This window comes from Mustelus asterias, chromosome 1 (genome assembly GCF_964213995.1).
Source record: "Mustelus asterias chromosome 1, sMusAst1.hap1.1, whole genome shotgun sequence".
Classification (NCBI taxonomy): Eukaryota; Metazoa; Chordata; class Chondrichthyes; order Carcharhiniformes; family Triakidae; genus Mustelus; species Mustelus asterias.
In genome coordinates, this window is record NC_135801.1 from 61,935,923 (window position 1) to 61,957,358 (window position 21,436).

Below are 21,436 nucleotides of genomic sequence, written 5' to 3' on the forward strand. Positions count from 1 at the left end.
CTGGTTGACGATCAGTGACTAGTGGTGTGCCTCAGGGATCAGTGTTGGGACCGCAATTGTTTACGATTTACATAGATGATTTGGAGTTGGGGACCAAGTGTAGTGTGTCAAAATTCACAGATGACACTTAAGATGAGTGGCAGAGCAAAGTGTGCAGAGGACGCTGAAAATCTGCAAAGGGATATAGATGGTCTAAGTGAGTGGGCAAGGATCTGGCAGATGGAGTATAATGTTGGTAAATGTGAGGTCATCCATTTTGGTAGGAATAACAGCAAAATGGACTATTATTTAAATGGTAAAAAAATTGCAGCATGCTGCTGTGCAGAAGGACCTAGGTGTCCTTGTGCAGGAATCTCAGGGAGTTGGTTTGTAGGTGCAGCAGGTAATTAAGAAGGCAAATGGAATTTTGTCCTTCATTGCTAGAGGGATGGAGTTTAAAAACAGCGAGATTATGTTGCAGCTGGAAAAGGTGCTGGTGAGGCCACACCTGGAGTTCTGTGTGCAGTTTTGGTCTCCTTACTTGAGAAAGGATATACTGGCACTGGAGAGGGTGTAGAGGAGATTCACTAGGTTGATTCCGGAATTGAGAGGATTGGCTTATGAGGAGAGACTGAGTAGACTGGGGTATACTCATTGGAATTCAGAAGAATGAGGGGAGATCTTACAGAAACTTATAACATTATGAAGGGAATCAGTAAGATAGAAGTAGGGAAGTTGTTTCCACTGGTAGGTGAAACTAGAACTAGGGGGCATGGCCTCAAAATAAGCGGGAGCAGATTTAGGACTGAATTGAGGAGGAACTTCTTCACACAAAGGGTTGTGAATCTGTGGAATTCCCTGCCCAGTGAAGCAGTTATTGAATGCTTTTAAGGCAAGGATAGATAAATTTCAGAACAGTAAAGGAATTAAGGGTTATGGTGAGCGGGCGGGTAAGTGGAGCTGAGTCCACGAAAAGATCAGCTATGATCTTATTGAATGGCGGAGCAGGCTCGAGGGGCCAGATGGCCTACTTCTGCTCCTAGTTTTTATGTTCTTATGTATGTGCACTATGCATCATTTGAAGTCAAATTTAGTTTCAATCTACGTGTTACTTTAATTCACTCTCTAATATAGTTAATGCTTTCTTTCATGTAATCATCTTTGTTCAGTGATAAAATGAATGTGTTATCGTGTGAACAAGGAATAGGAGTAGCCATTCAGCCCCTCAAACCTGTTCTGTCATTTAATGTAATTATGGCTGATCTGATAGTAGCCTAAAATCTGCATCCCGCCACCCCCTGATAATCTATCACCCCCTTGCTTACGAACTCATCAACTATGTTGTGATGTTTCAGAGCAGTGTATTGATTTGTGCAGAACACTTTGGCCTGTAACTTCTGGTGGAGTGGCAATTGAGTCAGATCGCCACGCTGCTTCTGATTACTCTCCTTCAAATCCAACTACTCCTGTCTCGCTCAGCCTTCTGACACAGGCCGGGCAATGTCTGTATCGCGCAGTGGGCTCCCAACGCCTACAGTTGAGGGTAGCTCAGTTGAAGGTAAGTAAGCCATGTCCTCTTTTTAACTGCACTAGCTGCTGTAATCCAGGTACGTTTAAAAGTCCAGCCACTTTGACAAACCAGGAAGGAGGTAAGTAATAAGGTAAATGGGTAGGATTTGGGGTGTTGGGTCAGGGTGGGAGGGGGGTGTGATTGTTGGGTTGGGCCTGGGAGGGGTCAGCTTGGGTCAGGCCTTTGGCAGGGGAGGGGGAGGGATGTCAGGTCAGATCAGGTAGAGCCTGGGGATGAGTGGTGGGGTCAGGTTGGTAGTGGGTTAGAACATAGAACAGTACAGCACAGAACAGGCCCTTCGGCCCACGATGTTGTGCCGAGTTTTATCTATTGGTTGTAGGGATATCCCTGTGGGAGGGGCTGGTTTTGGCAGTGTGGGTGTGGGGGTAGTACTGTGGAAGGTTGGGGAGATGGGGATAGTTAGGGGATGGGGAATGAAGTTGTAGGGTGTGGTTGGTAGGTGGTGTCTCATGGAGGTCAGAGACAGTGTAGTTGGGGGTAGTCCCCAGGGAGGGGGGAGGTGGGGGTATGGTTCAGGTGGTAGGTGTGTCTGGTGGGGAGGTCAGTACAATAGTTGCCTAGAAACTAGAAATGGTTTTAATTCTTCTAACTTTTTTCTGGGTGACTAGTGCTATATGACTGTCAGAACCCTCCAAAGTTTGTGATTTAAATCATATTTTTGAATGGTTCCAGTGCAGGGTAATTGCCCATTGGAAGTTTGAAACCCCCGGGCAATTGTTGATCAATCCTTACTTGGGAACATCCGGTGGGGGCTCCCGTGTTCCTCCTTTGGGGACACCTCAGATATATTGCCTTGGCACTCAGAGGATACGGCCTTTATTTTAGATGAGTATCTAAAAGGACAACAATGGAAATTGTAACCGTTACATCTGATCTCATGAATTACCTGACATTAAATAGTTTTTTTACCAATGTACATGTGTTGAGGAAATGAAGTTGAAAAAGCTCAGCACGTCAGACAGCTCCAGAAGTGAAAAAGCCAAATACAGGGGCAGTCACAATGGTAACTGTTGGCCTACGTTTTGTTTGGAGCAGGATATCTTGGGGAATGCAACATTGAATAGACTTTTTCCTTTCACCTGTTGGCTCAGATTTTTTCCCAAAAAGTTGCTGCAAGCGCAAGATAACAATGGTGTATTGAGGGCAACGAGGCTGCTAGGAACTTGCTGAATGATTGAAACGATGGTCAATCAATGAGCCAGAGCAATAAAATTTAGGTAGAGTTTAGGGTTGGGGAATATTCTCGAATAGAGCTGATGTTCTTGTGGGAGCTTCAGCATTGGATGCTAAATTATTGGTACATTATTTTTCCTTTGAATCGTAATCAGTTTGATCTTCTACAAAGATAAAGACTTTCTATGAGAGGCATCTACCCTAGGCCAGTGATCAACCTGGTGGTGCAGGTGAAATTCTACACCAAGAATCTAATCATAAAAGTGAAATTTAACTTATTTGGGCAGACCTTCTTTAGCCTGATCATCGTGCATTTTATAGGATTTGTGAAATGGATTATATGTGAGGGATTCCATTTAATGGTTTAATTTGTTGAGGAATCGGTTGCTCCATCACAGTTGATCGCCTGCCTGTGCTGAATTAGCTAATCTTCCCCAGGATATTGAGGTTCAACAATGGGCCTCCATGACCCTAGGTTAGATATGGGCGTATTTCTAACTGTCCAGCGAATCCTGATGTGTATGGATATCAGATAAAGACTGGATTAAGTTTGGGTGTGATTCCATCTATGATTGAATAGATTGCTAACAATCACTGAATAACGTCACGTGGAGTGATATCTTAGCAAGGAAGATGCCTGAGGAGGGAAAGAGGAGGGGAGGAAATTAGCTGGGGCAAAATGATATCAAGCAGCAAGTTATGAAAAAAGGAATTATACCAATCAGTTGTTTTTAAAAAAAACACCACTTTATTAACAATGATGACTACAAACTGTAACATACTTCAGAATTTAGATTGTTCAATAATTTATTACACGCACAGCTGTACGCCATATGAAGAAAGCAGCACAAATTGTTTCCAGGCATAAATGTACATTGTTTTGAACAATGGTAGTGTGACTCAGAAGTGGAGCCAGTATTGCAGTACTAACCACATAACAATATCAGCTGCACAGTGAGCCAAGTGCAGCAATGGAAGTCTGAATCCATTGTTTTTTCTGCTGAATTACAATGTGTTTCAGAAGGGCGGAGAGAAGGTCTGTCAGGAGACTAATAGAAATCCAGTAAGTAGAAAATTATGTCATTCTGTGCTGCAGCCTATAGATTACCAAGTGAGTGGCTGTTTGGATTTGATGGCTTAAATGGATATGCTGCATCAGCTAATGAAGCACTGTTTCCAATGCTTCTGTAGAAACAGTTAAGCACGTAAGCTGGATGGGGCTTTAGAGCAGTAGATCATTTCCTGTTCATAGTCAACACGGGCCAACTGCTGAGAAAGAAAATACTCAATTAGTACAATTTAATGAGAGTGCATCTCTATCTGGTATTGAAATAAATAGACAACGTTTTCATTTGTTTTATTTCTTAGGATGAGGTTCTTTCATTCTATTAAAGTTAAAGATTGAAAAGTACAGTGTTAAATGACAATACGAGTAACTAATTAAATCATGAACAATTTGATTTAAAAATAGATCAAAAGGCCTACTTCGGGAATTTCAAAGCAGCTAGTTCCGTCTCCCAATTTGGTTGTTGTCTTAGCATCATATAGAATTTATTATGAGCTTGCAAAAGACGAGTGAAAGTTCTAAGCTTGCTTTTTTTAAACTGAATTTGGTATTCTCCACTAAAAATGAGAATGCGAGTTTTGTCTGCATTTTATAATGTTTTAATCTTGACACTTCCATAATTTTCATAATTTGTAGAAAGCATTTATAGGGAAAAGTTTGTGTACAATATCAGACATTCTCTGATTATTTCCCAATTGATTCAATTGCCTTGCAAGTGGAGATACTGCAGCCACAAATCTAGTAACGGGCAAATGTTTGCTTTGAAAACAGAACTGAGGCAAAGGGCCATCAAAAGAAATCTTTCACAATTGGTGTATTGAACAATACGTCTTATTGACCATTTACTCAAACTTCTTAAATGGCTCATAAAATACCACCCCTGGATGCTGTACCTTCTTGCGATGTGCCCGAGTGACTGTCAATGGAGGCTATTGAAAGCCTTCCTGAAGTAAATGAAGTTGATAAGTGTTTTCTGACATTTTAGGTTCTGCTTCCTGTTAGTCCTGTGCATAAAGATCTGGTGTGGAGATGCCGGCGTTGGACTGGGGTAAATACAGTAAGAAGTTTAACAACACCAGGTTAAAGTTCAACAGGTTTATTTGGTAGCAAATGCCCACTAGCTTTCGGAGCGCTGCCCCTTCGTCAGGTGGAGTGGAGTTCTGCTCACAAACAGGGCCGATGGTAGTCATGATGTGGAAATGCCGGCGTTGGACTGGGGTAAACAAAGTGAAAGCTAGTGGCGTTTGCTACCAAATAAACTTGTTGGACTTTAACCTGGTGTTGTTAGACTCCTTACTGTACAAACAGGGCATACAGAGACACAAAATCAATTTACAGAATAATGATTGGAATGCAGTCTTTACAGATAATCAAGTCTTAAAGGTACAAACAATGTGAGTGGAGAGAGCATTAAGCACAGGTTGAAGAGATGTGTCTTGTCTCCAGACAGGACAGCCAGTGAGATTCTGCAAGTCCAGGCAAGCTGTGGGGGTTACTGATAGTGTGACATGAACCCAAGATCCCGGTTGAGGCTGTCCTCGTGTGCGGAACTTGGCTATCAGTTTCTGCTCAGTGACTCTGCGCTGTCGTGTGTCGTGAAGGCCGCCTTGGAGAACGCTTACGCGAAGATCAGAGGCTGAATGCCCGTGACCGCTGAAGTGCTCCCCAACAGGAAGAGAACAGTCTTGCCTGGTGATTGTCGAGCGGTGTTCATTCATCCATTGTCGTAGCGTCTGCATAGTTTCCCCAATGTACCATGCCTCGGGACATCCTTTCCTGCAGTGTATCAGGTAGACAACGTTGGCCGAGTTGCAAGAGTATATACCGTGTACCTGGTGGATGGTGTTCTCATGTGAGATGATGGCATCTGTGTCGATGATCCGGCACATCTTGCAGAAGTTGCTGTGGCAGGGTTGTGTGGTGTCGTGGTCACTGTTCTCCTGAAGGCTGGGTAGTTTGTTGTGGACAATGGTCTATTTGAGGTTGCGCGGTTGTTTGAAGGCAAGAAGTGGGGGTGTGGGGATGACCTTGGCGAGATGTTCGTCTTCATCAATGACATGTTGAAGGCTCCGGAGGAGAAGCCGTAGCTTCTCCGCTCCGGGGAAGTACTGGATGACGAAGGGTACTCTGTCCACCGTGTCCTGTGTTTGTCTTCTGAGGAGGTCGGTGCGGTTTTTCACTGTGGCGCGTTGGAACTGTCGATCGATGAGTCGAGTGCCATATCCTGTTCTTATGAGGGCATCTTTCAGCGTCTGGAAGTGTCTGTTGCGATCCTCCTCATCCGAGCAGATCCTGTGTATTCGGAGGGCTTGTCCGTAGGGGATGGCTTCTTTAATGTGTTTAGGGTGGAAGCTGGAGAAGTGGAGCATTGTGAGGTTATCCGTGGGCTTGCGGTATAGTGGGGTGCTGAGGTGACTGTCCTTAATGGAGATGCGTGTGACCAAGAATGCAACCGATTCCGGAGAGTAGTCCATGGTGAGTCTGATGGTGGGATGGAACTTGTTGATGTCATGATATAGTTGTTTCAGTGATTGTTCACCATGAGTCCAAAGGAACAAAATGTCATCGATGTATCTAGTGTATAGCATTGGTTGAAGGTCCTGTGCGGTGAAGAAGTCTTGTTCGAGCCTGTGCATGAAGATGTTGGCATGTTGAGGTGTGAATTTGGTCCCCATGGCTGTTCCGTGTGTCTGGATGAAGAACTGGTTGTTGAAGGTGAAGACATTGTGGTCCAGGATGAAGCGGATGAGTTGTAAAATTGCATCTGGAAACTGGCAGTTGTCGGCGGATTCATCGACAATGGATGAATGAACACCGCTCGACAATCGCCAGGCAAGACTGTTCTCTTCCTGTTGGGGAGCACTTCAGCGGTCACGGGCATTCAGCCTCTGATCTTCGCGTAAGCGTTCTCCAAGGCGGCCTTCACAACACACGTCAGCGCAGAGACTGATAGCCTCGTTCCATACACATGAGGACGGCCTCAACCGGGATCTTGGGTTCATGTCACACTATCTGTAACCGCCACAGCTTGCCTGGACTTGCAGAATCTCGCTGGCTGTCCTGTCTGGAGACAATACACATCTCTTTAACCTGTGCTTAATGCTCCCTCCACTCACATTGTTGTACCTTTCAGACTTGATTATCTGTAAAGATTGCATTCTAATCATTATTCTGTAAATTGAGTTTGTGTCTCTGTATGCCCTGTTTGTGAGCAGATCTCCACTCCACCTGACGAAGGAGCAGCGCTCCGATAGCTCGTGGCATTTGCTACCAAATAAACCTGTTGGACTTTAACCTGGTGTTGTTAAACCTCTTACTGCATAAAGATCTGGGCCAGAACATTACGCAGCCCCCTCCCCCAGCGGGTTTGAGGCTGGCTCAGAGCATAAAATAACATGGATGGGCCCCTTCAGACTGGGGATGGGCCAGAGACCCCTCGCATGCTCCCCCCCACCCCCCAACAGACAGCAAGATCCCAATGGCATCCCCTCCCATACCCTTCCCTTCCTGGGACCTTCACTAGCCATCACTGCAGTTCCCAGGATTTAGTCTCAGGCATGGTACTGCAGTGCCTCTTCTGGCCACTGCAGCACTGTGCCTGGATAAGCTGGAGAGCAGTCAGCCTTCCTGGTGCAGACGCAAGTCCCGCCTGTTGCCAATCAGCGCTCATTAGAGTATGCAATGGCAGCGGGCCTCTCTGAGGCGGCAGGGTGTGCCCCCCCCCCCCCCCGCATTGACTCTCCAGATGCCGGCCATCAAACATTTGCCATCCTGAAAACTCAGGCCTTTGCATAATCTGCCACACTGAAAACCTGCCTGTTCACAAAGGAGCAGCATTATGCTGAAGACCTTTCCAGGGGTGATAGTTGCGTTCTGCCCCTCCAGTTGTGGCAATTGCTGAGGGTCTCTTTTTTGGATTGAAGATGACTCCTCGCCTCCAGTCATACAGGACATTCTCTACAGTCTAGATCTTGTTGAACAGGTCTGTGAACTCTGCTGTGATGGTACTATCATCAAACTCAAACATGGAGCTGGGATGGACAAAACTGTTCCACCCAATTTGTCTCCTATTTCTCATTTTTAAAATTTGTTTGTGGGATATGGGCGTCGCTGGCTGGCCAGCATTTGTTGCCCATCCCTAGTTGCCCAAGGGTAATTGAGAGTCAACCACATTGCTGTGGCTCTGGAGTTGCATGTAGGCCAGACCAGGTGAGGACAGCAGATTTCCTTTCCTAAAGGACATTAGTGAACCTGATGAGTTTTTACAACAATTAACAATGGTTTCATGGTCATCAGTAGATTTTTAATTCCATGCATTCTGTCGATAATCTCCTACCATGCTTGGTACAGCGCTGTTGCTTTTTGTACCAGAGAGTTCCTGTACAGTGTCTTGGAGTCATTCTGATTTGCTGTTTCTTGTGCCTTTCTAGCTTTTAACTCTATCCATCCTCACATGTTTCTCCTACAGCTCTTCTCATACTCATCTTAGCTTTGCACAGTGTTCTTTTCTTGCTTCCTCTTGTTCTTAGCCAGCTTTCTTTGGTGAGTCATCGCTTTACCCAGTCTTCTGCACTTCTCATATTTACTCAGTGCTCTTTTCCTCTTCCCTCTTGTTCTTCTCCAGCCTTCTTTCAGCAATCAACTTTCACATTGGGTCAGTAATCCATTGCTCTTTGTTGGTTCCTCTCCTCTGCCCGATAGTGACTTCTGCATTCTCTTTAATCCCTCTTTTGAAGATTTCCTGCTGATCCTCAATATTGCCTGACTTCATTCGTACTTTGAATCTGTTGGAAAGGACCAACTAGAAACTATCTGACATGTCCTTTACCTTCATTTTCTCCATTGCAAATGGCCTTTGACCTTGTGGTTAATGCCTTCGTCAGCTTCAGGTTTATCTTGTCTCATTCAAGATGATGGTCAGATCCTACATCAGCACCTCAACACATCCAGACATTAAACTTGAGGGCATCCACAAAAATACATGGAGGTCTCCAAATGGTAACACCCTAGATATAGTCAATCTGAGTGAGATTGACTATGTATATATCAATAGCAGCTGGAGGAGCATTTTATTATGTATATAAATATATGTATATTGTTATGAACAATATATAATATTTAAATTGAATATTTATGTTTAGAAAGTTAAAATGGTTTCAGTTTCATTTTTGTTGTTTGTGAGCCTTGGTGCCTGGGAGTCTGGATAAATTCCTGACTAAAAGGTCAGGTCTTCTTTGTTTGTATAAATACATTTTTGATGAGGTTTTACAATCCCTGAAGTTAGAGATGGGTTAAAAGGAGTTAATAGTTTAGTGATTGTGGGAAGAAAAACACACAGTAGAAAAAAAGACTTTACTGCTGCCTAGCAACAGTGGTCAAGTAACGCAGACACCGAAGAAAAAACAGGAGACATTTCAATATGTGCCAGATACAGGGGAGAGGAATTTTATGCTCTTTGGGGACAGTAGTTGACTGGTCAGTTATGGAGCTCAGTAAAGTGATCAGTTTAGCAGAGGTGCTACAAGAAAACTGAGTTTAGGGAACTTGTATGTTTGCTCTGCAGTTGAAACAACAGTGAGTTTAGAGAGAGGTTTGATGGGAGAGATACAAGTTGGCTGAAAAGCGTTGAGTGAATGCTTAGGAATGAAAACAGTTTGCCTCTATACCAGTGCCAAGCGAGAAGCCTTTGTGTCAAGCTAGTGGTAGCTCTCCACTGGTTTATGTGTCTGTAAAGATACTCCTGAGGTAAAGGAATAGAGTGAATTTGATGCATCTTCTTGTATTGAGATCTTTCCAACCTCCTTGTCTGGCGTTTTTCATTCTTCGTGTTCAAAGTTCATTCGCAGATTTCTGTGAATTTGTTCTGTAATGTTAATCACTTAAAGTTCCATCAAGCCAAGTTTCACCCTGGGATCCGACTTGTCAAAACTCTATATAAATATAGGTTGTTGTAAATGATGAAGCAAACTAATTGAGCTTCTACACATCAAAATCTTTCTATGATATTTTTCATACTTTTGATTTTTAAATGTGGGCAATTAGTTAACTTGAAGTGTACCAAAGAAGGGGTTAAGTTGGTCATTGTCTTTAAAAAAAAACTAAGTCTCACTTGTTAAGAGCATCCAAGCAGTTACAAGGCGACAGTCCATTTGGCATTATGTGGAGAGATTGCATAAACTAGGGATGTATTCACCAGAATTCAGAAGGTTAAGGCATCACTTGAAAACGTCTTCAAGTTAATAGAAGGATTCGATAAGGTGATTGAGAGAAACTATTTCCACTAGTTGGAGAGTGTAAGACTATGAGGCATGTTCTAAAAATTAGAGTCACACTTTTTAGGAATGAAATTAAAAAACACTGCTTCACACACAAAAACGTAGACCTTTGAACATAACATAAGAACATATAAGAACATAAGAACATAAGAAATAGGAGCAGAAGTGGGCCATCTAGCCTCTTGAGCCTGCCCCGCCATTCAATAAGATCATGACTGATCTGAAGTGGATCAGTTCCACTTACCCGCCTGATCCCTATAACCCCTAATTCCCTTACCGATCAGGAATCCATCTATCCGTGATTTAAACATATTCAACGAGGCAGCCTCCACCACTTCAGTGGGCAGAGAATTCCAGAGATTCACCACCCTCTGAGAGAAGAAGTTCCTCCTCAACTCTGTCCTAAACTGGCCCCCCTTTATTTTGAGGCTGTGCCCTCTAGTTCTAGCTTCCTTTCTAAGTGGAAATAATCTCTCCACCTCTACCCTATCCAGCCCCTTCATTATCTGATAGGTCTCTATAAGATCCCCCCTCAGCCTTCTGAATTCCAACGAGTACAAACCCAATCTGCTCAGTCTCTCCTCATAATCAACACCCCTCATCTCTGGTATCAACCTGGTGAACCTTCTCTGCACTCCCTCCAAGGCCAATATATCCTTCTGCAAATAAGGGGACCAATACTACACACACTATTCCAGTTGCGGCCTCACCAGTGCCCTGTACAGATGCAGCAAGACATCTCTGCTTTTATATTCTATCCCGCTTGCGATATAGGCCAACATCCCATTTGCCTTCTTGATCACCTGTTGCACCTGCAGACTGGGTTTTTGCGTCTCATGCACAAGGACCCCAGGTCCCTCTGCACTGCAGCATGTTGTAATTTCTTTCCATTTAGTTAATCCAATTTGCTATTATTTCTTCCAAAGTGAATAACCTCGCATTTGTTAACGTTATACTCCATCTGCCAGATCCTCGCCCACTCACTCAGCCTGTCCAAATCTCTCTGCAGACCTTCTACGCCCTCCACACGATTCACTTTTCCGTGAATCGTGTGGAGGGCAAGGAACTCTTTCAATCAATTGTTAATTACCTCAGCCACTCAAGATGGGTGAAGGTAATGTTTTCTCCCCGCTTTGTTAGTCTGTAAACAATCTGAAAAACTAATGGATTTCAACAAAACTTAGTACATTGATAAGGTATGACCCCAAAAAAGAACAGATTTTTGGTGGCAGATCTGACATTTTTAAAAGATCTGTTAACCTAGGATAGGGCGAATTGCCATTGTTTTAAAGAATGTTATGAGTTTTATTTAGAATATTGTTGTGGAATTTATTACAATTTGTCAGTTATTTTTTGATACATTTGTTAAAGTTTGCTGAAACAGATTTCTTCAATAGATGGAGATTTACTGTTTGTAACAGCACGTAATGGGCTGGATTTTACAGGGTGCCATGGATCCCACACACCCCCTCCCCTTGCAGGCAAAAAATTGTGTTTGCCCAAGGGAAGAACAGCTGCCCTTGCTGTTAATAGGCTGGAGAAAGGATTTCCATCCATTAGGAACAGGAAGTCTCGCCATAGAGCTGCCAGCCAATTGGATGGTCGGCCATGCTATAGTCCCAGCAGCACCAGGTGAGAACAATGGTCCCTGTTTGAGAGCAATGGTCCCTGTTGGGGTAAACACAGTAAGAGGTTTAACAACAGGTTAAAGTCCAACAGGTTTATTTGGTAGCAAATGCCACTAGCTTTCGGAGCGCTGCTCCTTCGTCAGGTGGAGTGGAGTTCTGCTCACAAACAGGGCATACAGAGACACAAACTCAATTTACAGAATACTCCACCTGACGAAGGGGCAGCGCTCTGAAAGCTAGTGGCATTTGCCACCAAATAAACCTGTTGGACTTTAACCTGGTGTTGTTAAACTTCTTACTGTGTTTACCCCAGACCAACGCCGGCATCTCCACACCCTGTTAGGGTAACAGGCAGTCACCAGTGGAGATCATCACTGGCGCGCCACATCAAGGGAAGGGGGGGGGGGGAGGAGGAGGAGAATGTGGATTTTGCCAGGGGCAGGCTGGCAGGGCCTGGCAAGGCGGGTGGGGAGTAGAGTTTGGGAGGCCAGGAGAGAGGATAAAGGGGGAAAGCGTGCTTTTTGGTGAGGGGGTGTGTGGGTGTGCTGCTGATTTGCATTGGGATTGTACAGAGGAGGCACCCCTGCTTGCCTGACACCAATCCCCCACGGGGGTGGCATAAAATTCAGCAAATACTCCTGAAATAAAATTGTGAGCATTTTCTTTCTTTCAGTTGTTTTCTCTGTTTTTATGTTTAAAAGCTGTGACACCTCAGAGATGCTTTCATTTGAAGCTGAGCACTTGATGCACCATCAATCGAGCAAAGACTAGTTTGTATGCAAGAACAAATAGGCTTTTATTAGCAAAAGACTTGGAGCACACCCATGCTGATGAACTGGTCCAGACTGAGGCAGGGGGGTGGGGAGCAGTCACCTTTATACCTGGACCGGGGAGGGGGAAGAGTCTCGGGTAGGGCCAGCAGGGATGTGTCCAGGCATGTCACATATACAGGTAATAAGCTAACAGTGGTTTACCACAGCAGTGTCTCAGTTGCTTCGAGGCTGGACTCTACTCTGTGAACATGCTGTCAGTTGGGATAATTTTATTCAGCTGATCATAAGCAAGGAATGAAAAGGGTTGTGCAGCTTTTTTTTCTCTTAGTAATGATGTTTGTTTCAGAGACTGAAATTCTTCTCGATGAGTCAGCGTGCTGAATATTGAATAGGTAATGCAATCTTCTTCTTTCCTCACGTCCTGTGGATGTATTATTTCCTGTAGTTGTACAAAACATATTTTTAACACTCCATTCATTATTTAGTTGAGTTCTGCTAACAAGCAGTAACATCAGTTCCTGAAATTTAAAACATTTGGCATATTATATTGACTTAAGTATGTGAGCCATTAGGTGCACGTATCAAATTCTTACTGCTCCTGCACTTTTCAGTCTAGACAGATTTTTGATTGGCAAGTGATTTGGAGGGCAGGCAGGGAAGTGGAGTTGAGGCCAGTCAGACCAGCCATGAGCTTATTAAATGGCAAAGCAGGCTCTGTGGGACAAATGACTGACTCCATTAACATGCAAAAGTCGGAAACTGATAACATCATTCTGACATCAATGTTACTTTAACCTTGGACTGTGTGATTCCTGCACAGTGGCAATTGCACTCGGGAGCTCCTGTGAAAAAGCTCCAGGGCTAGAAGAAGCATAGGTAAATGCAATTTTTTAACTTTCTGAACATTTCCCTGTGTACCTAGCAGAGCAGAATGCCTCCCCTACTCTGGCTGTCCTACCTACCCGCACTGACTTCCAGAGCCACCACCAACCCACTTTACTGATTGCTGGGAACTGTTCTTATACATTCTTACCATGTATAACCCACTTCAGACAACTGGTATTTTGCCATTCTGGCTGAGGTCAAGTCAAGCCTGGAATACACTAATGAGGCTTGTGAGCCTAAAAGGCTGGGATCTCATCCTGACAAGTCAGGTCAGGACTATGATCCCTTCCATGCCCGTCTCCCCAAGTTAAAATTTGGGCTCGAATGACCATTTCACACCTAAGTGGAATAGGCTTTCACCATATACAATGAATGTGGATTTATTTTAATCATTGAAAGAGAAATTACCACATTTCTATTCAACTAGCATTAAATGAAAACATTCATGCAGCACAATAATGATTGTGGTGAATTGGGCTACGTGGATATTTGACTAAAATAATAGGGTAAAGTAGCTGGGTTCAATGGAATTACTGGATGGCTATCAAGAAGGGGAACCCCAGCCTAATTTAAAATCTGAGGTCATTTGTTGCACCCCTACCCCCTACCATTATCGTACCAGAATCGGTGTAAAATAATCAATGGACTTGGATTATAGATGACTCAGCTGTTCACTGTTTTAATTTGCAGACCTTGCCATGAAATTTGACTGATGGGTCATTTGCCCAATTTGCACTCCTATTGGTTTTGTAGGAAAGAAAATTGGTGGGGTGTAAAATGGCCTGTCAATTCACTATTGCTCAATTTACACCACTGCTAAAGTTGACCCATCTCATGATCTTTTCTTCCCAAAAGAATTGTCTGCCGTAATTCAGATCTTGTCAGTTCTTTTTTAATATGTAATGTGTAGGAGGCAGCTAGATTCAAATAAGCATGTTATGCATCTGTAACGACTTTAATCAGGCAATTGAGGTTGGCCTGTTAGAATATGAGCTCCCTGATTAAGGGCCAAATTGATGGCCAATCAGGGAGCCTCTTGCTTTGTATTTAACCAGGAGTATCAGTCCCTCTGGGACTCCTAGTGTAGACCGCTAACTGAAAGCACTCTGTATGCTGTTGTCAGCCTTGTAAATAAAGGGATTTTGGTGAAGGGACTTCTGCTTCCGAGGGCTTATTACAGCATTTCATTTGCTACTGTCAATTATTGTAATCAACTGATTTAAACAAAAATTGTTGGGCCATGATTCCCTTGGGATGGGAGCAGTGGATTTTCGCTGGGTATTGACTTATTGCGCTTAAATTTTTAAGTGCCTGTCTAATTGTGGCTCAGGCCAGGTGAGATACAGGCAGCGAAGCACATTACCGGCTCCAGTGGCGAAGTGTAAAAGGAGCAGAGTGAAGGAGGACACGCCCACTTTTTTGCATCACTTTCTGCTGTCAAACATGTAAAATTAAATGTCCCATTGCAAATAACCGGCCAAGGAGAAGTTAAGTGACTAAATGAATGGGATGTGAGGAGTTGTGGTAGTTCAGGTCAGGGGCTGGGTGATTTGGTTGGTGGGGATTCAGCTATGGTTGGGTCAGGGGGGTTAGGTCAGAGGGGCTGTGTTGGTGGGTTTCTGGGGGTTCAGGTGTGTGGTGGGACGGTGGGGTGCGGAGCTTGGTCTGGGTCCTTAATATACTTACACTGGAGTTCAAAGTGCTTTTCTTTTTTCAGAGTCACTATGAATAAAACTGCAAAACCACCTGAAGCTAGCCATTTAAACCATTTTGTCGGATGGTTCCCAACCCATCGCAATTGTCCAGGGGAAGTTAGCACTAATGGACAATTACCATGTAAACCCTTAGCAGGGAACCTCCAAGAGAAATTCCACAGCTCATCTCTGGGGTACCCCTCAAATCCAGTGCTGGGGAGTCAGGAAGTTACAGGTCATTACTTTGATATTATTGGCAGAAGGTACAGGTTTTGACTTTGTGGTAGTACCTTCAGAAGCAAATTCATTCGTGTCCTTGTGCCTTCTGTAATACTTTTCTGTGTTGAGAAAAATACTTTCTGGATGGATGAGTCAGCATCTAAATGGAATATTTTCCAGTTAAACGATTATATGACAGGTTGAAACCATTTTAACCTCATCTGATTTATTTTTTGGTCCATAATTGAAGAGAGAAATTTATTGGCAGACATTTTGTGTCTGTGTGAGTCATGATATTTATCATTTCTGCTTTGCCACTTCTGAGCAGGTAGAGAAATAAATGTACAGCATTGACTGGCCAGAAATAACCAGTAACAGCTTTAACAACACCAGGTTAAAGTCCAAATGACTAGCCAGGGCACTCGGGGATGGTTGGAGCGTCATCACAAAACACTTCTTTGTATTCCAACCAAAGTAGCGTTCCTTGATTTTTACTGAATGGCTCAATTAATAAACCAAGTTTGAGTCTAAGGAAGAGGCTCAGAATGAAGGTGTAAAGATTATTGTTGAAGACTTGGAGAAAGTCAGTCGTTTCAAGTAGCTGGGGTCAATCCTGCAGAGGATGGAAGTATGGAAATGGAAATTAAGTAACAGATTAATTCTGGTTGGAGTAAGTGGAATACGTGTGGTGGTGAGTCGTGTGATAGACCGGTATCACTTTAAAGTTTGTTTATTGTGTCACAAGCAGGCTTAGATTAACACAGCAGTGGAGTTACTGTGAAAATTAAAGAAGAAATAGCAGGACACCTGGAAAAAAATGGTACGATCAAGCAGATGCAGCATGGATTCATGAAGGGAAAGTCGTGTTTGATGAATTTATTGGATTTTTATGAAGATGTAACGAGTGCAGTTGACAGAGGGGAACCGGTGGATGTGGTGTTTTTGGATTTCCAGAAGGCGTTCGATAAGGTGCCTCACAAAAGGTTGCTGCAGAAGATTAGGGTACACGGAGTTGGGGGTAAAGTGTTAGCGTGGATTGAGGATTGGCTATCTAACAGGAAGCAGAGAGTTGGAATAAATGGGTGCTTTTCTGGTTGGCAGTTGGTGACTAGTGGCGTGCCGCAGGGATCGGTGCTGGGGCCTCAACTGTTTACCATATACATAGACGATCTGGAGGAGGGGACCGAGTGTAGGGTAACAAAGTTTGCGGATGATACAAAGATGAGTGGGAGAGCGAATTGCGTGGAGGATGCGGAAAGTCTGCAGAGAGATTTGGATTGGCTATGTGAGTGGGCAAAGATCTGGCAGATGGAGTATAACGTTGACAAGTGTGAGGTTATCCACTTTGGAAAGAATAATAGTAAAATGGACTACTATTTAAATGGTGAAAAATTACAACATGCTACTGTGCAGAGGGACCTGGGGGTCCTTGTGCAAGAATCGCAAAAACTCAGTTTGCAGGTGCAGCAGGTGATCAAGAAGGCAAATGGAATGTTGGCCTTTATCGCGAAGAGGATGGAGTATAAAAGCAGGGAGGTCTTGCTGCAATTGTACAAGGTACTGGTGAGGCCGCAACTGGAGTACTGTGTGCAATTTTGGTCCCCTTATTTGCGGAAGGATGTATTGGCCTTGGAAGGAGTACAGAGAAGGTTCACCAGGTTGATACCGGAGATGAGGGGGTTAGCTTATGAGGAGAGATTGAGTAGATTGGGCCTTCAAGTAGATTGAGGAGGAACTTCTTCTCTCAGAGGGTAGTGAATCTCTGGAATTCTCTGCCCATTGAAGCAGTGGAGGCTACCTCGTTAAATATATTTAAGTCACAGGTAGACAGATTTCTGATCAATAAGGGAATTAAGGGTTATGGGGAGCAGGCGGGTAAGTGGAACTGAACCCACTATCAGATCAGCCATGATCTTATTGAATGGCAGGGCAGGCTCGAGGGGCTAGATGGCCTACTCCTGCTCCTATTATGTTCTTAAAATCCCCTAGATGTCACATTCCAGTGCCTGTGCAGGAGGGAGAATTTAGCATGGCCAATCCACCTAACTAGCATGTCTTTCAGACTGTGGGAGGAAACTGGAGCACCTGAAGGAAACCCACGCAGACATAAGGAGAACGTGCAGACTCCGCACAGACAGTGACCAAAGCCAGGAATCGAACCTGGGTCCCTAGTGCGGTGAGGCAGCAGGGACCCATTCACCAAACTGAAAGGAAAAATCTGCAAGAAAGTTTTGAGACTGGCCATGTTATAAAGTGCGAAAACCTGGGCAACATAAAGAAGATAGGAACTGTGACTAAATATGAATAGAATGTGGATGCTGAAAAAAATGTGTGGAGTGATGAGATCAGACAAGAGCAGGAACCAGTACTCCAGGGGCTCAGTGAAGATTATTGAGATCATCAAAGAAAGTAACCAAGAAGAGATTGAAACACTGTGGACATCTGTTGTAGTCTCACAACACCAGATTAAAGTCCAACAGGTTTATTTGGTAACACGAGCTTTCGGAGCACTGCCCCTTCATCAGGTGAGTCGTGAGTCCAATGCCAGCAACTCCACATCATGACATCTGTTGTGGAGAGAGAGAGAAAGGAAATGTGTTGAGGCGAGTGATGGACATGGGACTGCCAGGAAGAAGGAGGGGAAGGCCTAAGACCAGATCGGAAGGATGTGGCAGCAAGACATTTAAATTCAGTGGGATTGGAAAGAGGAATGGGTGACTGAAAGGAGGAGATGGAGAAGAGTTATCAACCAGCATTTTAGAGACCTAAAACAAAAAGGGAGAAGGTGAAAGATGAAAAGGCTCAACTAATACAACCCAATAGTTCGGGGGATTTAGCTACAGTTTCTCTACATTGGTCATGAAACTCCAGTGAGTGCTCAATCACACCTAGCCCTGAATTTTCAGGAGCACTTGCCATCCAGAGAGTTGGCGTGTAACCCATTCCCTGCTGACTCTGACAAGCTCACTGCAATTTCATACTCAATTGAGCATTAATTGTCAGTTTGAGGGACTTCTGTCTGCCCTTGTAAGGAAGTCCTCCCTTGGAGAGCTGCCGGCCAATCTGATTGACTCTCCAGTCCATTGAGGCACAGTATTGCAGTAGCCAGAAGAGGTGCTGCAGTGCTCTGCCTCAGCATAAGTCCTGGGACTAGACTTGAGCGAAGTCCAGGGGGTCCCCGGGGTGGTGGGGGGGTGGATAGGGTAGGGGATGCTCTGAGTGTTGGGGGGGGGGGGGGGGGGGTGGGGGGGGGGAGATGTGAGAGGCCTGTTGGAAAGGGGGGAGGGGTGATCTCAGCGTCAAGGGATCAGCTGGGGGAGTGGAGCTCCCGGATCCCGGAGGGTGGATTGGAGATAATAGAATAAAGAAAATTACAGCACAGAAACAGGCCCTTCGGCCCTCCAAACCTGTACCGACCAGGCTGCCCGACTTAACTAAAACCCTCTACCTTTCCAGGGACCATACCCCTCTATTCTCATCCTATTCATGTATTTGTCAAGACGCCCCTTAAAAGTCACTATCGTATCCGCTTCCACTACCTCCCCCGGCAGCGAGTTCCAGGCACCCACCACCTGTGTAAAAAAAAAAGCCTGCCTCGTTCATCTCCTTTAAACCTTGCCCCTCGCACCTTAACCTATGCCCCCTAGTAATTGACTCTTCCACCCTGGGAAAAAGCTTCTGACTATCCACTCTGTCCATGCCTCTCATAATCTTGTAGACTTCCATCAGGTCATCCCTCAACCTCCGTCATTCCAGTGAGAACAAACCAAGTTTCTTCAACCTCTCCTCGTAGCTAATGCCCTCCATACCAGGCAACATCCTGGTAAATCTTTTCTGCACCTTCTCCAAAACCTTCACATCCTTCTGGTAGTGTGGTGACCAGAATTGAACACTATATTCCAAGTGCGGCCTAACTAACGTTCTATAAAGCTGCAACATTAATTTTTCAGTTTCACTCGCTGTTCTGATCCATGCCTGCCAGCCTAAAATTTGAGACTGGTGGGAAAAGACCCTTAAGTCGCCAGAAAATGGTGGCCATAAAGTGGCTACTTAGGGACCTTCACAGGGGAAAGGGCATTTTTCCAGCCCCATGGCCCTGTCCCGCCGCCACACAGTGAAATTGTATTTGGATCAGGGCCGGTGGGATCCTGAAGATAATCCCGTCCACGCAGTTTTATGGTTCTCCCTACCTCAGAATCCACCTCGGGGGAGTGTAAAATTCTGTCCACCATCATGTGGCCCATTCCCCTACAGCGTCTTTTTAAAAAAATATTTGAGTGCACTCCTCTACTTTTTAAATCCATCCTAGATTTTGCTATTAAATGCAAACTTATTGATTGTGTACTCAACATCACTGTTTATGTCAAGGCAGTGAGTAGTATTGGGCTAGGGACTGAGTTCAGGGACACCATAATGATACGTCTCCAGGCTGAACCCCATCTGTTATCTACACCTTTTTTCCTGGGGGAGTAGGGCCAATTCTTTATCCAGCATTTCAAATTCCTAGTGATACCAGAGGAATCTACCTTGTGACTAACAGTGATTCCCTCAAAAAACACATACCAAATTTGTATAGCAGAACCCATTTTTATGAAATCTGGGCCCTTTCCCCATGATCATTAAGATCACCTCTTATGATCCTTTAAAGCATCATTCCAAGAACGAACGTCAAGCTGATGGGCTTGTTGTTGCTTGGCTCTGATTTGTCCGCTTCTTGAAAATCAATACCACATTAGCTCGCTTTAATCTAAGGGAACTATCCCAGACTCTATTGAGCTGTTGCAGACATGCTTGTTGCTGAATATGCACTGTTCCTAACCTGACAAACTATTTGTATCGTCCTCTGAGATAAACAAAATATTTTAGTCTTGCAAACCAGGCACATGATTGAAGAAGGGTGAATGGTGACGGGGAGTTGGCTTCTGGCTACTAAGGATAGGTCGGAAAAGGACACAGGCATTTAGCAGTTAATATTGTGGATTATGCATGTGCATGGTGGTATTTTATTTTGCAGAACCCTGAAAGAACTATTTACTTGTCTCAAATTAAGAGTAACATTATTCTGCAATGAACACATGGAGGCTACTGAGTAGCTGTGGATTACAAAGTAGTAATTTAATCTTGGGATTTAGAAAATGTCATAAATAATGAGAGCAAAGCTCAAGCATTTTGCTAGTCATCTTATCATTAAGGTTGGGTTCCTGTATTTAATCCTCTTCTACCTGTGCAGATATTTCTAATATTAAGCTTCTTTTAGTCCTCTGAGTGCTGCTGTATTTCTTTCCTGCCAATGTCTTTGAGTAATAAACTAAACTGATGCAAAAGATTACAGAATGTTAGATGAGTGCAACACAATAATAAAGCACCTGATTTAATATATGAAATAGCAGTTTACAAAGAAATTACCTATCCTTCATGGCTTTCCCAAGACCTAATGCATCAAACCAATATTATATCATTTTAAATCATATGCAGAATTTAAAAAAACTTTCTTGTCAGTTGGACACTATTGGAAATCAGAGTTGTGTTTGTCTCTACATGTCACGGTTATGTTTTGAGTCAATTCTTTTCTCTGGTTCAGTATGTTAACCCGTTCCCTCACCTTTGCTCTCTGTCATCTGAACTGTTGAACAAAGAATCCTCTTCATTCTATTTTGGCTTACTTGTGATCTTTCTTGATGCCAGAAGGCAGTAGAATAAACACTTTACAAGCCCAAGCTTTATTAAGCACAGGACAACTGAACAGACACCAGAACACAATCAGTGTAAATATTAAACTTGTGTGATTGGTAGATTGTCTGTGAACTACCTACATCTATTTCATGGCTTGAGACAGATGTCAAATACCTCTTAAAAATATGGAAATACTACTTAAAAAACAAGATGGGACAGAGCAACTTTAAATTTGCCTTAAAACTGCCCTTAAACCAAGAAAGCTGCCAGTCAGGCATGAGAAATAAATCCCACAAGAAGCTGGTGTTTTGACTTAGAAAATCATAAAAGGAAGGAGCTGAAAAAGGGGCTTAGGAGAGCTGGGAGGGGACATGAGAAGTCCTTGGCGGGTCGGATCAAGGAAAACCCCAAGGCTTTTTACTCTTATGCGAGGAATAAAAGAATGACCAGGGTGAGGTTAGGGCCGGTCAAGGACAGTAG

At 44.0% G+C, this 21,436-nt stretch overlaps 2 protein-coding genes across 2 annotated transcripts in view; one reads left to right on the forward strand and one right to left on the reverse strand.

The window, feature by feature from the left end:
- The window catches only part of lyar (Ly1 antibody reactive homolog (mouse)), a 355,306-nt gene that overhangs the window by 275,008 nt on the left and 58,862 nt on the right, over positions 1-21,436 (reverse strand). The window lies entirely within an intron of this gene.
- ablim2 (actin binding LIM protein family, member 2) overlaps positions 1-21,436 on the forward strand; it is a 357,715-nt gene that overhangs the window by 24,843 nt on the left and 311,436 nt on the right. The window lies entirely within an intron of this gene.